Source organism: Colius striatus, chromosome 9 (assembly GCF_028858725.1).
Source record: "Colius striatus isolate bColStr4 chromosome 9, bColStr4.1.hap1, whole genome shotgun sequence".
Classification (NCBI taxonomy): Eukaryota; Metazoa; Chordata; class Aves; order Coliiformes; family Coliidae; genus Colius; species Colius striatus.
In genome coordinates, this window is record NC_084767.1 from 27081915 (window position 1) to 27104671 (window position 22757).

The following is a 22757-nucleotide window of genomic DNA, read 5'->3' on the forward strand; positions in this document are numbered from 1 at the left end:
ATAGTTGCGCCTTAGTTTTGCTGAAGTGAGATTGCAGCAGTCCCACAGTCCTTCCTCCTCCCATCTTAAATGCAAATTATGCTCAGGGTGGTTAGGGCAGGAGGGATGATCACTGCAGCAGAACAATACTAACGCCACATTAGAGGCCAGTCTCAATAGGCATTCAAACCAGAGAAGGATCTTTTTCTTCCGCTCTCACCTCTGCCACCTTTCTTTTTGGTTGGTTGGTTTGTTCTTTCAAGACTGTCCCTCCTGCTTAAGTTTTGCAGATAGATGCTGCCCTTCCAGCAGTCACCTTCCTGCAACGGATCCCTGACACACTGTAGCTGAGACCAGGAGCACTAAAATGAAAACACCTTCCTGGTCACACTGTCAGCCTGCTGATGTACCAATTACCACCATCACTGACTCAACAGCCCAGGCACAGGACTCTATAACAACATCTCCTTTAGGATACAGTAAGAATGGATTCATGCAGGGCTTACTGGGGCACCTGAAAACTTTTCTAGAAGCTCAACAGATATCTATGGGACACAGACTGGAAACTGGCAAAATGAGACCAATACAGCAAAGACTCAAAATTTAATTGTTTATTAACTCATTCACACCCTAACAATCTCTCAAATTTCACCCCCAGTGGAGGAAGCAAATTCCTGACAGTGTTGCCATATTTCACATGCTGGAGGACTCACCGCTTCCCATAAGCCTGTCAGCCCAGAAACTTGTACAGGATTTTGCTGTAGAATGAGCTAAGACACAGTCCAATTTTTAATTCACAGATGTCCACTGACAAGCAACAGGCTGTGTTACGTCACAGAGGAAAAGTCAATAGTCTCTAGTCTCTGCAAAACCATGGGGTTATCCTTCAGCTCCCAGGACCACAGCAGTAGGAAAATGCCTTCAACAGCAAGAGGGAGACCCTGAACTTGCATGGGCTTAACCCCTGTCTGGGGAAGACAAGCACCTTCAGAAATCTTCCAGACTCTTCCTGCTTTCCTGCACTTACTAAAAGTCTCATGTCTTCGACAGTTTGTCAAAGGAAAGAATGTCACTTGGGCACTTCAGTGTTTGCAGCCCTTTTTTGAAGTCTTCATTGGTGATTTTGAGAACAGAGCAGTAAAATGTGAACTGTGGACCAACTCCTGTTCTCACTTGCATGCAGTGCTGCAAACCTTCTGCAGCTGCTGCACGTAACAGGCCTTGGGCTTGGTCCAGAGGTACAAAGACCTTCAGTCTGCTCAATACTACCATGCAAACAGCAGAATCAGCCATTGGCTTATGAATAGATTCCACCTCCTGACAGCAGGTAAGCAGACTGACTTGGACAAGAACTGGCAGAACGAGCAGTGTCTACAATATGTTACACATTTGCCATTACATTTTTATTACTGTTAGCCCATTTTTAGCAGCTTCCACGTCCAACACTTGTTCTTCTCCAAATCTTGCATTTAATTCTCCCTTAATATATTAAATCATAAAGCGTATTTTTTATTTCAATGCTTAATGCTCCAGCTATTGTTTATATGGCTACTGTCTTCTGCTTAAAGCAAAAGGCTCTATTAATCAAGATGATAAATGTTGCAGTAAGGCCCTTGCTATCAATCACATTTCTTGTGCAGAAAGGCACTCATGCCAAAAATGCGGGCAAAAGGCTCATTTACCACTATTGTGGTGAGATCATTTTCTGTTAAGAAAAGTGGCAGCCCCTTTATCCAACAATGAATGCAGACTGACCAGCAGTTTAGAGACCTAGTAAGATATGGTTAAAGATAATAATAAAACAAAGTTATCTTGTGTGAAAGAGGACAGATGGCAGGCACACAATAGCCATCAAGTCTACTTAAACAGATAAGTAGTCTTACACCCAATCCAGCTCTAAACATGTGTGGATTCAAAGGCTAGCTCCTGTCACATGGAGCCCTCTAACCTGAAACAGATGCAGAGGTCACAGCTTTTCCTTCCACACTCTCATTTACAAATGTTGTCATTCTCTCTGTCAAGTGCCAAATAAGCAGAGCCTGGGACAGATGCTCCTGCCCAGCAGCAATAAGCTTGCCTCTGTGCCTTGCAAATGTGTGTGCTGGATGCTGGGACAAAGCAGCACAGCTCCAGGAAAGGCAGAGGAGCACTGCACTGGAAATGTGACGGCCAGCTTGGCCAAGCCCAGCATTTCATCAGATTTCTGAGCCCTGGCAGACAAGCTGGCACGGATGGCAGAGGGCTGCACAAGCGATGCACATTTCACTTCAGAGATGCATGTCATCCCCAGGCAGAACTTCTGTACAGATGGAGAATCAGTGACAGATATGGGGAAAAGGAACAGAAAATAACCAGAGTCAGGTAAGGTGGACAGAACAAGCAGGCTGCACTGAATTTGGAATGACTTAGATTAGTGAAAGACTTAATTCCACTAAGGGCCTTGGAACAAAGGCCCTTAATTCCAAGGGCCTTGGAACAAAGGACAACTTCTCTTATAGGGAGTATTTCAATAAAAGCAAAAGGTGCTGATGAGCCCAAGAAACCAGCAGCCAGAGACAAGTGGAAAAGCTGGAGAGGAGCCATTGGGGGAGCTAGAGAAACAGACCATCTCAGCAAGTTTCTGTTGATCTGATGGGCCCTTCCCCGCCACAGACACTGCCAAGATTGGGTCTTTTAATATTCCAAGGATTACTTCAGTCCATAGGCTTAACCTTGTACAGCAAACTTGCACAGAGATGGAGTGCCAGGTTTTTTCTGTCATGAGCCAGCCCATCAGCCACAGCCTGCCCAGTCAGCATTTTAGGCATAGCCAGCAGCTATGGCTTCTTGCAGGGTCTGAGTGCCCCTGCTTCCCACCTTATTGATATCCTGCACTACTTCATCTTTAGATTACATCTGTCTTCTGATGATCTCTGCAGGCAGCATTGCTGGGAAATTAAAATGCTCTGGGTTCAGTTCTCATAAACGTGGCCATAAATCCTCAAAAGCCTCTTTAAGCTCTGTCATAACATATGACTTTCTTTCCCATGACACAGTTTATTATACAACTATTTCTTTCATTTGTTTTAAAAAGAAAGAGAGCATAACTGCAAGGAGACATCTTAGCACCGTAACATAAATTGAACCCAAAGGTGATAACATTTTTTTGGCAAAATGCATATGAGCAGTTTGGGCCTCTCATTACATTAAGTAAGCTATAGAAACAGAGCTATAGGTAGAAAACAGATCTGAACTACTCTTCACACTACAAGTCTAGCCTACAGCTTTTCAAGCCAACAGTCAATTCCATAGATGCTGGATTATGCCCAGTAGGAGTATTTTTAAAATTATTTAATCAATTTTACTTCAGTAGGAGTATTTCTGAACACCTAAAAATCCTTTTTGCCTGATGAGATAGAAATAAATGTCTCTCCTTTTTTTTTCCCCCTAACATTATGGATTTAAAGTATACTTTTATGTATTATGATTATACACACATATACACAGACCAAATTAATATTTGTTACAGAAAAGAGCTGATTTGCTCCAAAAATTATTTGTCCACAGCACTTTATTCAAACAGACCTCATAAAACTACTTTTAACTCCAGCACTCCTTTGCTGATATTAGGAAGAAGAATTTGATTTGGTATTTCTCCTGTCTGTTCAGATATTGCACAAACACATTTCATGGGTCAAGACAGTGTTATTACAAGGGCTCCTCATAATAAAGAGAACTCTGGTAAATGTAAATGCAAACACTAATAAAATGAAAGTGAACATGTGGACACAGATGCGATGAGTTAACTATATCCCCTTCCTTATGTCTCACTGCTTTTTTCCAATTTTAATTACAGGTTGGTATTTTAGGGGAAGAATCATTAATATTTTGCAGAGCTGACACCATGGCTGAATGTGTGCCGTCCTGGACACAAATTAACCTTTAACAGATGAAGAACAAAACATAAGTTTTCAGTTGAGCAGTCAAAAAGTATTCTGCAGGACAGCCTTGACAGTACCAAATCACAGTCCAAAAGGTAACCAAAGTGGCTCCAGCACTCGAGATGGCTCTGGAACAGAACCCATCATCTGTCAAGTTGCCTATAAAGGCTATGGCAATAGCTCAGAGCCTCCATGAGCCCTGTTTTAAACATACTCAGCAGAAGATAGATTTTTCGCCCCACCAATCCACTTACAACTGAGAGAGGAAAAAAATTAAAAAGAAGGACATGACAGTCTTGTTGCTACAGTTCTCAAATCGGCACCAGCAGAAGAGCTCCCCAAGCCCAGGTCTTGCTCAGGAGTGCTGCACAATCTCTATCAAAAGGCTCAATTGCCTTCTTTCTGCCTGGGGAGGAGTGCCTGTGACCCATGGTGACAAGGCTGGCAGCAGTAACAGTGGGCTTCACATGCGGTGGAGAGCAATGTGCAGACCCTGCTACCCACAGCCATCCATGTAGACAACTGGCACAGTCAACCTTCAGCAATACAGTTGCACAGAGTCTTCTGCCAGGAGGATCTTGACACTGCACATGGGCTGCCAAACACAAATTCCCAGCAGCAGGAGCTGTTACACTTAATGCACTCTTCTGCTGTTGTTCCCTGTGTTCACTAGGCTAAATTAAATTTAAAACATTACAAAAATACATGAATGAGGAATAACAGGACACACACATACACACACACACATACATAAAAAAGGCAGGACTTAAGTGTTGGTGGATTTGTAAATATCATTGAGGGTGAGTGAGTTACAGGACAAGAACACTGAAATTAATAGGCTTCCACCACAACAGCAATATACTCCCTCAAAAACTCTCAAGAATCCTTCCTAGCCAGTTCCATAGTACTCAGGGCCATATAGCCACATCAAACTAAAAGGTCTGTGAAGATCAAAATCACTGACTTACCCTGCTCTTATACCTTCCCTTGGGAAACTCAACACTGAGGGCAGAGCAGACACTGTGGGGACCAGTGAGATGCACAACAGTTCAGAATGGCATTCTGTCTTCTTTAGTCTGTAATACAGACACAGAGAATTTCTATTTTTCAAAAAAATTTCTTTTAATTCGAATATTTTTTAGTGAGTTCTTTCAGGCAGTTATTCTTGGTTTGCATACTGTTTGTGAGCCTGGATGGATGCATCACTTGCACCACAGTTTCCATTCCTTCTGTTCTATAATTAATGACTAAAGTGCTCAAATTTCCTGCTTGTGAGTAATGCACACAATGGTATTTAAAGCTTTTACACATGCTGGCTAGTTACACAATTGTAAAACTACTTTTAGTCGGTTGTATACAGCAGTCTTTGAATTTATCTTTTGATAATTACTTCCACGACTGTTCACTAAAAGACATTTTACTAATGGACACTAAACACAATGAACATGAGAATGAGTACATTCCTTTAAACACTCAAAGGCATTTTGTGTGTTTTGTAGGAAAGATCGCTGCAGTAAGCAATCTTGCCCAAGTCTCATGGCTGCTGTTAGAAATACTGCTGTTCTTATAATTCATTATAAAACACCATCAATACAAACGATATCAGCAATTCTTATTTTAATGATCATTAATATGCTTGGTTATACTGCAGCAGTACTTTGTGGCAACTTTCTAAGGAAAAAGATTCAATTCTAGGCACTGCATATCCATCCAAGGAGAAAGTGAGTTCCTGCTCAGGGGCACGTCAACAGTAGCTCTACGTACAGTGAGCCCACAGCACGAGGTGCTCACAGCACAAACCTCCGTGGATCCCAGTGGGTCTTGAAAAAAGACAGAGGCCTCTTTGGTTGTGGGGTGACGGGAGGATCACAGAGTTTTATATCTCAGATTTCTGTCTTCTCTGAGGGCATTCGGCAATTTAATGAGCATCCCAATTTGTTGCTTATCATGACTATAAAAAATATTATCAGTGCAATCTTGACTCATCTTTGGCATCTACTGTTCCTTTAGTTTTATCACTATGTTGCTAAACTCAATGAAGATTACTCAACTGTTTTCTTGTCCTTTAGGGATTCAAAGCATACAGTGTAGGACCTGCAGGCTAGTTCTAGCAGAGCATGTGTTATGAGCACTTACTGCACAGCACATTGTTTCACTTAGAACTGAAGTGAATATGCTTTTTTCCTATAAACTCTAGAAAGACATAAGATCAGCAGTCAGACTACGCTTGACTTTACCAGAAGCATGGGGAAGTCAATGGAGCAGTATGTCATGGGGTCAGGGATCTGTCTTCACTGGACAGCTGATCCTGAGAGTGGCTGAGCACCTCCACTGCTGGTCAGGATTACATGCTGCTGCAGCACCAGGACCAGGTTTGGCAACACAGACTTGCTGGCATACAGTTAAACCACAGCAGAAACTGAGCTTTGATTTAACACCAGGTCATCAATGCAGGTATCAGCCATCTTGAATCATTATAAACTTGGTTTATACTGCATTAGGTCAAAATAGAGGACACCAACCCATCAGCCAGGCCACTGCAATCACAATTAAGAAGTTTTGGATGGATGGAAGTAAATTCACCCTTAAACAGATTTCAGTTAAACTGTGCAGACTATGGAAATGCTGAAGCAGGTAGTTCTGTCCTAAATTGTTAAATGTTACTGGGTTTGTCCCTTCTCTGATTCGAGACCATTTCAGATGGTCTACAATTGCAAACTGGGGTTTTATGCCTTTGCTTTCAAATAGAAAGAAAAGTAAACTGGAGCTATCAGTGAGACTGCTTCTTGGGGTGCTCAGGGTTGGACATGAGGCACTGAAGGTGCTGAATCCTGGACAGGGCAGCCTCATTTCCAGGACTACAGTGTCCAAAGGCAGAACCTGATCCAACCTCCAGATCCCTACAGCCCTGTATTTTCCACTCCTGCTGCCCTTTCTCCACAGTATCTCAGTCTCAAATATTCTAAAAATCAACAGGGGAATCTGGAAAAGCCACACAAGAGAGGCTTATAACCCTGTGAAACTCCAACTCTACTGACAACTTAACTTGGAAATTATCAGCACAGCCCTCAAAGAGAATGTGAAATATGCTTGCAAGAGAGTAGGAGTCAATAGCTTGTGCTAGGCAGAAGTCCACATGGGGCCTGACAGTACATTCACCAACACTACTACCTGGCAGCAAGAGGATATACCAAGCAGGTAAGTGCTCCTTGTCACAGAGCAGAACTAAGTGCTTATCCCAGTGCAAAAAGGAGATACCAGTTCAGCACCATTTCCTCTCTGCTATACTATGTACGCAGTGGACTGTGCTGCCCAGCACATGGAATTGGCAGGGATTTGTTAAGGAACTTTTCACAGAAATGTGTTGTGTATTTGCTTCCACACCTGTAACTCAAACACCTGAAATGGGTGTTTGAGGATGTGCCACAAGCAAGTCCCCAGCACTGTCACACATAACATTCTCTCTCCAGCCAGGATTCCACCATAAGATGAAGTTTTTCAGTATAAATTCTACAATGCTGAGCAGAACGGTGCTCAGGTTCCTTTGAGCATGTGGATGGAAGTGACTTAGGAACTACAGAGACTGAGGCAACTGGATGAGGAGTTTTATACTGGCATTTAAATACACGGCTCTGTGATATCTCCCCCACTGCACTCTATTCCTGTCTCTTGCAATCATGAACCTCTTCCCCTTGATGATGAAAAGGCTAAAGAAAGGCACTTTCTTAAATATGATTCATTTTCTTTCAGCTATTTAAGGCATGTGTTTGCATTTTTAAGAGCAAATATACACACAAAGTAAGAAAAAGAAAGGATGAACCCAATTTACTAACCACACATACTGAAAAAAAAAAATCACCTTATTGCAAGAACCAAGATGACTCAGAAAACAAGTGTAAATAGCTTCTGTGATTTAGCATCGACTGACACCCAATGTATTAAAATAAATTGCCCATAATTTCTTGCAAGCTTCATATTAATGCACTCCATAAAATGTCAGTGGAAACGCAGCAGTGCACAACTATCTAGAGGTTTCACTTGGTGGCAAATAAGAGAATGAATCGCCCTGATCAGGACAGGGAAAGGAAGTTAATCTGCATCTCCAGCATTTCAGGGAATGTTCCAGGTTTGTAAAGCATGAGTCAGCAACATTGCTGCTATAGAGGATTTTTCCTAGCATGATATTGACAACACAGTCTCTTCTGCATTTCCTGGCTTTGGCACACTAGTGTAAGCGTCCATCAGAAAGTAGCCTGTATCTTCTGTATAAAACTGGACATATGAATTGATTGCCATTTAGTCATTATCATGTTAAAAGCCACTGCAGACCCATACGACCTCAATAGAATTTTATACAGCAAAGTGCTCCACAGGAAGAAAGAGTTGACAGGTGATGAATATATGAGAAATCAACTCTTTTCCCAAATACATTTAACCTTTTTATCGGTATCGCTACCATAGTAATACCACAACTACCTTTGTTACTGCAGCTAAGACAAAAGTCATTGTACTAAGACAAAACTCACAATCAAGTTTTGCACATATGCAGCTTTCTCTTTCTCTAACCAAGGACCTCAATCATTTTATGAAGCTGATCAATATCCACTACTAAGGCATATATTGGTACTTCTTCGTCTGTTTTACAAAGAAAATAAGGAAGAGGAGGACACAAGCTTCCAGGAATTAACCTGACAGTCTACAGCCTTCACAGCAACTGCAGGCCTGAATCTCATCACTTTTTTGTCCAGTTGAGGCCCTGTCAGCTGAGCTCTGGTTCATCCTCCACTGGATTTCTGTGCTTTGATGTTATTTCTTGACAAGTTATCTGGGACCCTCTTTAAAGTTACTAAACTAAAATTCTGACAAGTGTCCCTAACTCTTCATATTTAAACACAACTTAACAGAGAGTGAAGGAAAAAAAAAAGACTTTTCTTCCTAGAAATGGAAAACAAAGTTGAAATGAGTCCTCCCTTCCTTCAAACGAAGAAAGTACTGACATAACCTCACCATTTGCTGCCTCCAATCTTCCAGGCAGGCAGTACACGCACATGATGGCCAGACAGAACTTCAAAGCAGCTCTAGCGCATGTCACATCCTACCCAGCTGACAGCACAGGGCATGAGAAAAACTGAGGTAGTCTGGCACAAAGGTAATGGAAAACGTAGTAGGGGGACAGAGGCATAAAAGATGTAAACCTTTGGGAAAACAACTTTTGTTGGGATCATGATGAGCCATTAGGTTCGGCCTTAACTCACAGAAAACTAGTTTCATGTGGATTATGTTCTCCCGAGCTAGTATTTTTTAATCCATTGGCCAATATGAGCCTGCTTTGGTGCAGAAACGGAGATAACTGTCCTTCTAAAAGTCACATGAAAAAAGACATCCAAGTAGGATAAGTAGACCCTGCAAGTGACCTCCTCCCTCAGTGTCCCAACTTAAAGGGATAGCAATAACATAGAACTCTGATTTGCCACTGAGAAAAAAATGCCTAGCAGCCAGTCTTTCCAATTAGTAAATCATAAGAAAAATCTTCACTAAGAATTCTTCATCAAGCACAAGACATAAATCAACAGGAAAGTTGGCACTGTTAATTCTGATGCTCAAAAAAATACTTGTTTCATGCAGTTGTAGGACAAGACAACATTAATACTGGTGATCTAACCCCAACACTAGTAAACAGACCATGGCTGTTGAAAGTCAGCCTAGAACAGCCATAAAGCAAACCTCCTCCTTACCTCTATTGCCCGTGTAAGATTGTCTAACAAGTGGGGTTCAAAATCGATCTCCAGATGGAGGCAGACAGGGGGGGCCAAGCTTGCTCCTGATGCTGCTCCCTACATGACAGCCCTGGGCATGAACTGATGATGGCACACGTTGCTTCTGAACGCCTTTGGTGCATTTGGTCACCGTGTCATAAAGGAAGGTGAATGCCAAACATCACGTCACTCTGGGTGCATGCCCTGGAGTCCACAAACGGTAATTCAACACACCTCATTGCCACTGCACACTCTGGGTTCTGTTGCCTTTTTGCGTCAGCTAACAAAATGTTTTACTTTTGATATTCCAAGCCATCTTACAGTACCCGTGGCCATAGGTTTTTAAAGTCCTGTTTTTAATCTAGAATTAATTCTGAGATTTAATGTAGAATTAATTAAGGTTTTCAATCTAGAATTAATTCTTTTCTTTCAGTGTTAAGGGTTCTTTACCTCTGCTTCAAGAAATTATATTGTTTGAACTAATTTCTGTTTTTGCTAGCATAACATGTCATTTTCTTATTTTCAGCCAAAACCAACGATTTGTAACATGAATCTTAAAAACACAGATCAAAGGAGGAGGTCAAAATGACTGAATAATCAGAGGTGTAAGAAATATATATGTATTGTTTATTTTAAAAAAGACCCAACCAAACCAAACCAGTCTTCTCACCAACTCTGATTTATTCACAAATAGTCAACACTCTTTCTTTGTTTTTAGGAGACAGAGGACTAATATGATGCTGTGCACAGGAGATAAGAGACATTTCTATAGGAGATGAAAACCATTCATCTGAGAGGATCATGTTGTCTACAAGTCTGACTCATTATCCACTGATGCTGTAAAAACTAGGCAGTTCTACTTGTCTACTAACAATACCATCACTTTTATTTGTGAGAGAACCTTCCCTTCCCCTTCTCGAGTGCTGCAGCAAAACCTTGGATTCTGACATCAAGCCCAGCAAGCAGCATTAGTCCTTGAGACAGAGTTTGCAAAGCATTAATGAAATCAGAATGAGACTGCAGTTTGGCTTTTTGCCCTTGGATAATGGAAGGGAAATTAAAAGTAGAGGGAAGAGAAGGGACTTTCTTATAGCTAAAAACAGATTGCTGAATGCATTTGTCAAGGATTAAAGCATTTCATATACCATTTACTTCAGGTTTTTCTTCTTTAGTGAGTCTAGTGATAACTGAAACCAGGAGGAAATAGTATTAAAAGTAACTAAGAAAAACTAACAAGTAAAGCATTCCTTTGAAGAATTTTATTTACCCAGGAAAATCAATTAGGCAAGAAGCTTTCTACTAAAGACAGAAAAAATACAAGGGCCAAGAGAAAGTTATGTAGAGGAGGAAAACAAGGAATTGTATGCAAGAAAAGCAGGAGAGAGAATATTCTGACAAATTCACAAACACTTTCCTCCGGGAAATAGCATTTATCAATCATCCTTAGCAACCTTCTGCAATTAAAATGATTATTCATCACATTTCAGAGGCCCACATCCTTGCCAGCACTGACGTTCTGGCTTGGGGTTTCTGCAAAGCTTTCTCACAGAGTTATCCTTAGTCCTGGTTTATCCAGGCCTTTCCTAAAGAATTTCTCCTTTTTTTATTCTTATATTCAAAATACACCCTGAAACTTCAGACACGTGCAGATTTTGATTGCTGCCTTACAAACAGACATATTCCCTCCAGGTCTAAATGCAAGGCTAAGAAATATAATCACCTGTAGGGCACCTGGGAAGAACACCACATGATGAAGTCTATTTTGGAAGGTATTGGGTCAGAACTGACACCTGAGAAGTTAATGTGAGATGGATATATCTTTCCCTTTCTCTGCCAAGGTGGAGCGAGCAGATTGTCAATCTTGCTTAGATTTTTAATCTTTTTTTTTTAATGGCACAGGGCTCATTGCAAATAAGTAAGATCTGTAATCCTTAACCACTGGACACGTATTAAAGCTTAACACAAAAAAAGTCACTTAATGTTTTTTATTCCAAAGGGTTGTATCTCCCCGTTTCCTTTTCGGCATCAAGGGGTTAAAGCAACCAAAGCCAAAAGGTATTAGGGGGAAGAGAATAATAAACTGTTACTCTTGGGAACTAGCAATGACTCTGTCAAAAAAAAAAAACAAAACAAAACATTCTATTTGCTTAATTTTGATACATAGAAATAGTTTCTGAAGCCTCAGTGATGTATCTAAAAGCCATCTGAGAGCCGCTTACCCAGCACCAGCCCGCCCTACCCAGCTGCTGAAATGCCCTAAGCTCAGGCACAAGCTGCCTTCCACAGCAGTGAAAAGGTTAAAAGAAGTTTCCCTCCTCCATGAAAGCAATACAGCCTGAAACAGCCACTATGCTTTCTGCTTGTGTGCTGTGATAGATTGTATCTGCTCTGAGCAAGTCGGTGAGTTTAACCCTGTTCTTGATGATGTCGAAATCAACATTAAGACAATATCTCATCTGATATGACTGGAGGCAGTTTTGCACCCGCGCTATACTAACCCAAGACAATAGAGAAGCACTCAGGTTTGTATCTCACCCTTTGGTAACTGCAGCTGAAAGGACTAATTAAATAGCTAGAGTATATGCATCCACATCAAAAATAACTTTACAGTGTCCAAAAAACAATTTCGAAATCTATGCAAAGCTGCAACAAAACATAGTTCGACAAAATGAAGAATAATAACCATTGTTTAAATAAAAATAAATAAATAAATGAAGAAGAACAGTCCACACCCTGTATCACATTCATTCCCTCAGTCTCAAAATCACGTTCAAATATAGAGGTGTCTTACCTTTTTGATCTGTGAACAAGCAGATTCCAATCACTGTGTCACGTCCAAGACTATATATATGCTGGAGAATCTGTTAATATAAAACCAAGGTGGGGGGGAAAAAGGAAACCACTTAATTTTTGCTAAAAATAGTTTTCAGCTATGCAAAAAGTTTTTTTTTTCTATTAGACAAAGACATAGATGCATAGACATATCCATACAAGTACGTGTGTATATAACACACACTAAGTATGCAACAAATACATTTATAAACAAAATCACAGAAGTTTATTTCCTATACATTTCAATTGATCCAGTGTGCACCGCTATGGAATTTAATCTAAAGCAGACTAAATCCAAAAAAAGCTACAGCATAAAGGTATAACTCTTTCAAATCCTCAACAAGCAAACAAAGCTGACATCTTTAAAAGAAAAATCATTACCAGCTCATATGCTGCCATACCACAAAAGCCTATCCTTAAATAACTGCTGCATAATCATTCTCCTGGAGTGTTGTTATCCATCGGCTCGCTGCTTATCTCCAGACAGACGCAGTCTGCAAGCCACCAGCTTGAATCTACCATGTGTACGTCAGAAAAAGGAAAACTGCAAATTAGAAGAAGTCCCCGCAGTGGTGAAAAGGAAAAGAGGGTGAGTGGGAGAGGAAGAGGGAGTTCACTGGCCACAGAAATTTCGAGAATGATGACAAACCAGCCGACTCCGCCATCATCCACTTACAATAGGATGCTGCACCTCGCGGCTGCTGAAGCAGTTTGTCAAGGGGTTGTTGGTATCAAATGCCTGACAGGCATTTTAATTGCATCCAACCAAGTGTGTCCCCAGGAATTGGGCCTTTAATCCTATGAATATCATCAACTGGTTTCTTTGTGTTGCTGCCAAACACACAGGCACACACTGCACACAGGCAGCAGCGCACCCGGTTTCCACTGCGATGCCGATCCAAATCCTAAACAGGTTTTACGGACAGTACATGCTGAAAAGGAGGTCTGGAGGGATTTAGCATTTCCTGCATTATGGATTAGGAGAGCGATTCGCTCTCCCACTTTATTTTTCTATCTAGGGCTTCTGTTCACGTGTTGGAACCAGCTCATTTATGCTGTTATTTGAGCCTTGCATTTGCTTATTCACACCAATGGAAAATTAAACGAGGGAAAATGAAGAAGTGCTGCAGGACTGTAAAGACAAGCAAGGACCCTTTGGGATTAATACAACACAAGAACAAGGCTCACTGCATGGTTCAGCTCTAAAAAGAGTTGCTGCAAGAGGTCCAGCTTTACTGCCCCTTTTCAGCCATCAGGTCTGCCTTGATCTCATGTCCCTATTCCAAGGCTTTCTCTAGAACAATGTTAGTCTGAGGAGGAAAAGGGATCTGTGAGTTAGGAAATCAGCCAGCGTTTTGGGAAGAGACAGGGAACAACTGGGGAGGGGCAGCAGAGGAGGAACACAAAGGATTTTTTTTTTAAAGAGAGAAAGAAAAAGTTCAAAGATTAATTGTTTTGGTTTTGAGCATTTTAAGTTTGTAATGAAACAGCACACAGAGCAAAGAAGCAGTAAAGATAAACCAGTAAGCCCAACCACACTCTTAAGGGCTGAAGACAATCTTAAATTTCTCTGCAGTCAGGACATGCAAGCCAACTAGATCCACTTCCCAAAAGTAAGCTGGTGTTTCTCAGTCCCTGTGACAGAAGAGTCCTTGAGAGGGAAGGTTGTTGATAGGAGAAGGAAACATCCCCCTACCACAAAGTTTGGGAGAGGTCCAACAAACCCCAATTACCTTTGAGAAGGACAAAGGATTTGCAGGAAGGAATAACAAATCTATGGATTTCCAGGGCTTTCTTTCCCAAAACTCAGAGGTAGAAGGCTCCAAAGGGAATGAGTTCCCTTCTACCTTCCTCCACAACCATGACAAGGTGACCTTTCACATATCCATCAAACTTTGCATCAACCAGAAATTCCACCCCCATTGCTATAAACAGATCCTAGTGCCTTAAAAGCATCCACCCTGACCTGACATTTTTCCCTCATTCTCTAAATCACCATAGCAGTGAGGAGGATGAGGAAATGGAGGAAGGTAGCACCCAAAGACATCCTTTATGGGGCAAAGATGATGGTGGAGCAGGTGGAGGATGGCAGCAAAAAGGCCTTCAGAAGGAACGGAAAAAACAAGCAAGAGCAGCACTAGCGCAATTCTCAGACCTTTCCTCTGAGAAAGCCTCCTGTGACTCATCGGAAGGGGTGCCTGCTGCTGCCAAACCTCCCACTGCAGAGCTCATCCTCTGCAGAAACCAAGGAAACTCTAATCTTGCCCTCATCTTCCTCATTTTCACTATTTAAGAGGTGCTTGTTCACTGCATTGCTACCATCCCTCTCTCACCTCGACACCTCCCCACCAACCATCCACTCTTCCTCCAAAGTGACTATGTGCTCTCGAAGGTCGCAAAATCAACACCATGGGGTAGTGGAAGGGTAGCAAAAAGTTCTGAAAACTGTCTTGTAATTTCTCTTGGATGTTCCTCATGGACCTCATGAGGTTCACAAGGGATTGATACATACTGCTAGGCTGTGTCTATAGCTGAAAATCCAACCAGCCATCCAATTAGCCTTCACTTAGCCCATGCAAGCATTTTCACAGACTCAATCTGCCAAAACAGTCTATTGTAAATGGTTTCAACATAAGATACTGCAAATAGGAGACAATCTTAATAATCAAGATTGCTCCAGCTGCCCTATGATATTCGTATTCTTGCAAAAGCATTTCTGACAAGATAAAAGTCGCAGGAGGACACAGGACTGCAGGGCTTAATCCATCGAGATGCTGGGACACGTAGAACATTCAGCCCTGACTGAGATTTAACTTCATGCTTTTCCGTCTCAGTCCATAAAGCAACATCAACCACAAAGCAAATTCATCACAAAATTAATGCACCCAACCCAATGGAACTGGAACACTTGTGAGCAAAACGAAAATACAAACATTAGTAAGTTGACAAGTCAAGTCTTGAAAATGTTTAAATTATGAGCCAGTGCTACATGGCATGCATTTTCAGCACATATTCCAAAAATGAGTAAAGACTTTTCAGTCTCAGTAAAGGATGTGGTGAAATTGTGACTGAAGCCTGACTGCAACTCTAGAAGATCTTGCATGCTCAGGTGGGTTTTCCTCTTTAATGCTGACATTCATACAATACAGTGCACTCAGTTTCATTACTGTACCATGGGAGCGCTTAGAAAATCCAGCTGTGTACTGTGTCCCTCTGGGAAAGGTGCTGGACAAAACCAATTCTATTATAACAGATTACTTAGAAGAGTCAAAACATGGAAGATATTTAATCCCAGCTGGCAACTAAGCACAGTACAGCCACTCATTCACTCCCCCCATGCCACATGGGGAGGAGAATGGGAAGGGTAAAAGTGAAAACACTTCTGAGTTGAGATTAAGTCAGTTTAACAGGTAAAGCAAAAACCACACACACAAAGCAAACCAAGGAATCTATTCCCCACTTCCCATGGACAGACAAGAGCTCAGCCGTTCCCAGCACAGCTCAGCTCCAGCACCTGTAACAATTACTTGGGAAGACAAACACTATCACCCTAAACGTGCCCCTGTTCCTTATGATTCCCCGAGCTTTATATGCTGCGCATGATGCCATATGGTCTGGGACGTCCACTGGGTCAGTTGGACTCAGCTGTCCCGGCCATGTCCCCTCCCAGCTCCTCATTAATCCCCAGTCCCCTCACTGGTGAGACGGTTGAGGAGCAGAAAAAGCCTTGGTGCTGTGCAAGCACTACTCAGCCATAACCAAAACATCCCTCCATTACCAACACAGTTTCCAGCACAAACCCAAGAGATAGACCCACACCAGCTACTGTTAAGAAATTCAAGTCTATCCCAGTTAAAACCAGCACAAGGGAGTAGCAGTAGCATTCTCCTTTTCAGGATAATGAAAAAAAGGGGCCTGGCCTTGCTCAAGGTCACACACAACTCTTGTTGCCATGTCAAGCTGGAAGACATTGCAAGAACATCAGTCTAAGATCTTTCCACCTAAAACTGCCAAAATTTTGCAATGTTTAGCAAAGGACTTGGGGGCTGGTTGCTTCTTTTTTAGCAAGAACTGGGTGAACATTTTATGTAATGCCTAAAATAGCCTCCAATGTAATCAGTGATGTAGATTAAAAAGAATAAGTCTACTGAAGAGAAACTGCACTACTCTGGTAAAAATAGCCCTGGAACAGGGAATTTTCTTTTCAGTTGCTATTGTCTTACCACTTAGTGCTGGGGATGGCTGCCTGCAGGAGAGGTTGAGAGGAGATGGATGCTTCACCAGAATGAGTAAATGTTACCTGGTCTTTTGCAGTGGTAATAAACATCAGACTATACTTTTTTACCAGCCATTTCAGGGACAACCTTGCTTTGCTTCTTTTCTCCTCCTTGAAGGAGGAAACCAGAACAGAAGGGGATTAATTAATTCTGGGAAAACACATGCTGTATAGCACACTAGCTCTCACTAAGGCTACACAGTAAGAAAGGCTGAGGCTGGAGTCACCATCTCTATCTCTATGGTTACTGATACGTGAGAGGATGAAGGGTAGGGAGGAGTTAGGAAAAGCTGTAGGCTGAGTAAGCAGCTTCTGTGGGTAACAAGGTGCAAATGATTTCAAGGCAGGTTAGAAAGTTTAAGGATGCAGGGAGGCCTTTGGTTTGTTTTTAGTCTTGTCCCCAAAGAATGAGTGTGCAAAAGCTGATCTACTCACCTCATGCAGCCAGTCCCTACAGACCTTTTTCCATTGTGCCTTTTCCTTTACACCAGCACTGCCCCCAACTTTGAATCTACAGCGGATTTCAACATCTTTATGTTATTTACCCGTCCTTCCTCCCAATCTGCCAGTGAAACAGTCCTGTACTGGTGACATCTCCCTTCCCCAGCCTCCATGCAAAGACATCCCTTCACACCAAGTATCACGGTCAGCTCTCTTGTACCCATCAACCCACCAGATGACACAACATGGGCTTCTCTGTGCCATGCTTATATAAACAAGCCTTCAAAACCCAGGGAAATCGCGTCCTCTTTTCCCTTTTCTCAGCTTATTTGTTTTAAACCTGCCAGACAAACATTTTCAAGCATGATCTCTCTTTTGTGAAAGCAAGCTGACTCTCAACTAAATAATAGATATGAGAAATACCTAGAAAGGGATCTGCTATTTCCAGTTTGGTTTGTGTCAGCATGTTACTGAAATCAAGCTAGAAGATGTAGGATATTCAAATCCTGCTTTTCAGAACAACCAATTCTACACAGAACCCTTTGAAAATACCACATTAATATATTCTTGGATTTTCTTAGGCTATCCTTCGTTTCTAGTTAGATACTACAAGAAGAAAATAATAACAAAGCAAAATTCATGGAAGATGTTTGTTAGCCCCCAGACTTTGTACTTATTTAAGGTATAAGTATTAGTAATAGCTGCAATGTAAGCTTTTGCATAACAATCCCATAATAAACCACCATCCCTGCTCTGGGAACTGCCCATGGAGAGCAACAGCCCAATCTAACTGCTTGCTTAGTCTCTTTGATCTAGGGAGCCAGTGTCAGGCACAATTAGGCAAAACAAGCTCAAAATCCACCCACAGATGAAAAGCAAAAAAAGGAGAGAGATAAGTGAGCAGTCACACCCCAAATTTTGACATGGCAGAAGTAAACCTCCATCTCAAAGAACCACCGAAACATCACTAAATTCATCTGATGTCTTGCCATTGGCACAGCCTGCAAGTGTTTTGTCACACATCTGGCCCAGTGATTTCCCCCACTGCAATTTTCAGTTGATTCCTTGAGCCTGCCATATCAGAGATAATTCATAGCACCAACACTTTGCAGAAACCAAAGCCACTTGAGAGTGCCATGCCTTTCCACAGAACCAGATCGCTGCACATATCCACGAGCACAATCTCTTTGGAGGTTGTGAGACACACCTGTGCAGTCAACACTGCATTACTGGGAGGTTCAAGGATTACACAAGCTAACACAAAGCTCCTCTCTGACAGTTCTGAGCCACTGGAGTGTCTACAACAGATTTATTACTGTTTTAAAATGTATGTGAAAAAGGTGGGTTTATTCTTTCACATTTTTGCAAGACAGCTAAACTGTATAGTTTTTGCACTATCATATAAAGTAGTAGATGTAGGGTTATAGTCACAATAAGTTAAGGAGACAATATATATTATATATATAAAATACATATTATATATATATTATATATATATAATACAAGGAGACAATTTTTCAAGGAATAGTGCTTGCTCTCATTGGAGCAGTGTTGGGGCACACAGCACTCAAAACACAAATGATAATTAACCCTCTGGTCTATCTATTTTTTTAGTACCTAGAAATAACATTTCTCCTACAAATCCTCCACCACACGCCAAAAAGAGACGGAGGTAACTCCCATAGCCATCACAAGCACTGAGTCCTGTGAGGGTGTTAGGATTCGAGACTGCCCCCAAGATAAATGGGAGGATGAGTTGTGTCAGTCTCTCAGGAATTTATTTTTTTCTGAATGAAAATTAATAGTTAAAGGTGTCAGAAAAAGACAAAGGTAGACTGACTTAGTTGTAGTGTTACCTTGACTATTGTTACAAGATAACCAACCGCTTTATGTAACTTCAGTTCTCAACATCTCCCTTGTCACTACCTGGCTCTTTGCTCCAAAGCCTCCTTCCAGCTCCCTTGCAAATGTTGCTTCATTCTCACTCCTCCTGTTCCACTTGTTTCCCATTCTTCCCTTTTCACTTCCATCACTGCCCTCTTCTGCGTGCACTTCTCCCTTACCTCCCTCTTTCTGGTATTCCCCCTAACAACCCTTGCCTCTTCCCAAGAGGCAAAGCACACAAAAAATTCAAAAGCCTGAACAGCACAGGTATTCTGCTTGCTTGCGTTAGTCCTTCCACCACAGTTTCCTCACCTTTAGGGGAAATTCTGCCCTTTGCTCCCTGCTTGCAGAGGGAATGAAATTGATTGCCCAACACAATGACATGAATTCCTGCTTCAGATAGATGCTTAAACCGGGATCGTAAAGCTATAGGATGGAAACTCACCAGTTAATGCTGAAAACCACAGTCAGTTTTCTCATTACACCTCTGCATAACTGAGAGATGCTCCTGGGAGTAACAGCTGGTATAATTCAGTTCCGTTTCAGCCTGAACCTCAACTTAGTCACAGGTGCCCTGGTAGCCCTTGAGTAGACACAGCCCTTGCCCTGGAGGTGTCCATGTGAAAACCTGTCATACCATATGCAAGTTGGAGACACACTGAGTGTTTCTCCATCCCATCACATGGCTTATGATTAAGACTAAAGATACAAATCTTACCGCTACATCTCACCTCTTCTCTCTCACGACCTACCAGTAGGGTGATGAATCAAGATAAAAACTTGCCTACAGTAGAATATCACAGCTACTGTGAGAGAATTTATCCAAATGTCAGTTTGTACTTCACTTAAGTATATATCCTAATGTTTTTCACTGAACTGTCACATCGTACCTCATAACAGAAGCTTTAGTTATTCTGTATTAAATTAATAAATAAAATACTTTAAATTTGTGAATAATTTGTTGAATCAGATTTTATATGTCATGCAATTAAAATATAAACTGAGCTGTCATGGCATTAAACTTATATAAAGTAATTACTGCAGTGCAAAACACACAAGTTAATCTGTCTTTTTTAATCACAGGTTTGGGCTAGTATTTCAATATATATCCTATTTATATTTAGAACAATGTGTAAGCAAACATTTATGTTCTGTTTCAGTCAGCAGGACATTGGTATGTACTGAAATGCAGTACTGAAAATAGAGGTTCTCCTGAAATGAGTCGTTATCTATGATTCCTCTCACAGGAAAGATATTTGCTCCTTCATTTTCATAAGTCAATTTAAAGATCAGTCTTTTTTCAGAGAGATCTTACCCAGCAGTAAAGCACTGCCCTCCTAAAAGCTGACAGCTAGTCATTTTCTCCCATGTTCACACTTTCCTTCAAGACTTTTTAAAAAATGGTTAGCCCTAATAACTCACCGCTTTTCCTCGACAGCAAAACCAACCAGACAGGCAACAGAAATTGCAGTAACATGTAGTAACATGCAGCAGAATTGGTTTGAACAGCTTCTCACTTAGAAGTGCTTTATGTAACCAAGGCAGTCAGGCAGAAACCTGTGGCAGTTGAGCCATGTGGAGGGAAGCAGCTCTGTCCTCACTAGAAAGGACAGACAACAAAAGGTGCCTTATGAGTCTGCTGTTGAGTACCCACTATGCCAGTCTGACCCACATGGGCACAGATGTGACACTGCCAGTGTGACACAACAGCTGTCACTTTACATGGGCATTCAGGTCCTTCAAAAGCAGATGAGCCTGTCCAATAGCTGTCCTTCACAGCCTGTAAGTTTCCAGTAAAGCCAACCACAATTAATGGCCACTTAGACCTCTAATATGAAGCCCAGCTAAATTTACTAGAATCCCTTCCTTGACTTCAATGTGTTTGGATAAGAACATATTTCATGCACACTCTTGAAGTGCTTCAGATAAAGACAAGGAGAGCTGGCAGTATGTGTGCTGCGCATCATGCACATACTTTGTGCAGAGGACCGTATGTCAAAGGGCTTCTTATATGGATTTTGACTGTTGCATTTACTGTGACATGAACATTGCAGATACTGCAGGCTAATTCATTAGCTACTTGTGATTGATTCTTGTTTTCATCACCATAAAAGCAGATTTCCTGTGGTTAACATAATGATGAAAATTCTCTCTTTGTTTACACACATTTAAGTCAGCCATAGCTCCACTGAGTCCATAGCAGTTGTTCCATCAAGACTAAAACAGGTTTAACAACTGGAGACTTGGATTGGGTGACCTAAACATAGGTTTCCTTCACCCTGGTCTCACAGTGCTGTCCAGAATTACTTTTAAGTTCTTTGTATGTGAGACTTCATCTCTACTAGGTGCTTGCCCTGAGGGTGAAAAGCAGCAGCTGTGTAACAGTGCTCAGTTATACTGCCCATGAGCTCAGGGTATGAAGTGAAGAGTGCCACATCCAATCACCATCACCAAGGAGACTCCTGGGAGGTGTAACATGATTATAGTCAGATCTGGTTTATCAGAATGGGATGGGAAGCAAGAAAGTCATTAGTAAAAACAGAATTTTAGATAAATGAAGGACCTTGAAGCTTATCTGATATACCTGAAAGGATATGACCTTCTTTAGATGAAGTAGTACTTTGATCAATGGCATTTTGGATGACAGGCCCAAACAGCAGCACTGCCAGGAAGTCAGGGAACTTCTCCTGCTGTTTCAACAACTGACATGAAAATTCTTGCTACTGTAAGCCATCCGGATACTAGTTTATGCTTTACTCAAAAGGCAGTACTGTTTAGCAGAGGAATGATCCCACAGTAACACTAAGACACTGGTGAAAATATGATCTGGAATTAAAAAAGGTAAAGGCAGAGGTGAGGATGGAGAGAGAAATTGCCAGTCTCAGCTCCTCTACCATCCTGCCTGGGTTTATTTGGAAGATTTCCATTCACATTGGCAGGCAACTGAAGAAAGCACAGACAGCACAAAAGATAAGGGTTTGTGCTCTCTGCAAGACTCCTGCGATACACAGAATCAGAAAGGAAAGACAGGAGTAAGAGAGTTTAGCAGCTTTAACAACAAATTCTAACAGTACAGAGAAAGAATATGCTGTGCTTTTTAAGAGTCTGAATACTCAAATAAAAATCATACAAAAGCCAGAGACAAACATCACATAACTGACAGAAAAAAACACAGGAATATAATCAGAAAAGCCAAGGAACAAAATTAATTATACTTAGCAAGAAACATAAAGGTAAATCACAAAAATTCAATATGATCTGAAATGCAGCCAAGGCAAGTCACACTTCGGCAGAGAAGCACAGTAAAGATGATGCACAGAAAGGCACAATTCAACATATTCAACATTTGCCTCAATTTTTACAAGTAAGATCAACAGTGAGCAAATACTGCACACAATTAACTGTAAAAGAACAGTCATCTCAGGTCAGAATAAGAAAGAAGCAGCAACACTCAAAACAAGATAGATGAAGCTCAAAAGAGTTTTGTGAATCTTCCCTGACTCAGGAAGATGTTTCAGAACATATCCTAGAGAGTATCAAACATCACACTCACTCTTGAAAGGAAGCCATGGAATATTACTCACCAATCAGTTCAACTTCATCCTTGCAAAGATTTTGGAAAAAATAAACAAGTAGTTTACAAGTGCCTACAGGACAAGAGCGTGACTA

The 22757-nt window shown here is 41.4% G+C and overlaps 1 protein-coding gene across 9 annotated transcripts in view; it reads right to left on the reverse strand.

The window, feature by feature from the left end:
* MAP2 (microtubule associated protein 2) overlaps positions 1 to 22757 on the reverse strand; it is a 238736-nt gene that overhangs the window by 130553 nt on the left and 85426 nt on the right. For all 9 annotated transcript variants that reach the window (XM_062002287.1, XM_062002285.1, XM_062002286.1 and 6 more), the window contains exon 3: positions 12447 to 12516. The gene's annotated coding sequence lies outside the window, so the exon portion shown is untranslated. The remainder of the gene's footprint in view (positions 1 to 12446; positions 12517 to 22757) is intronic.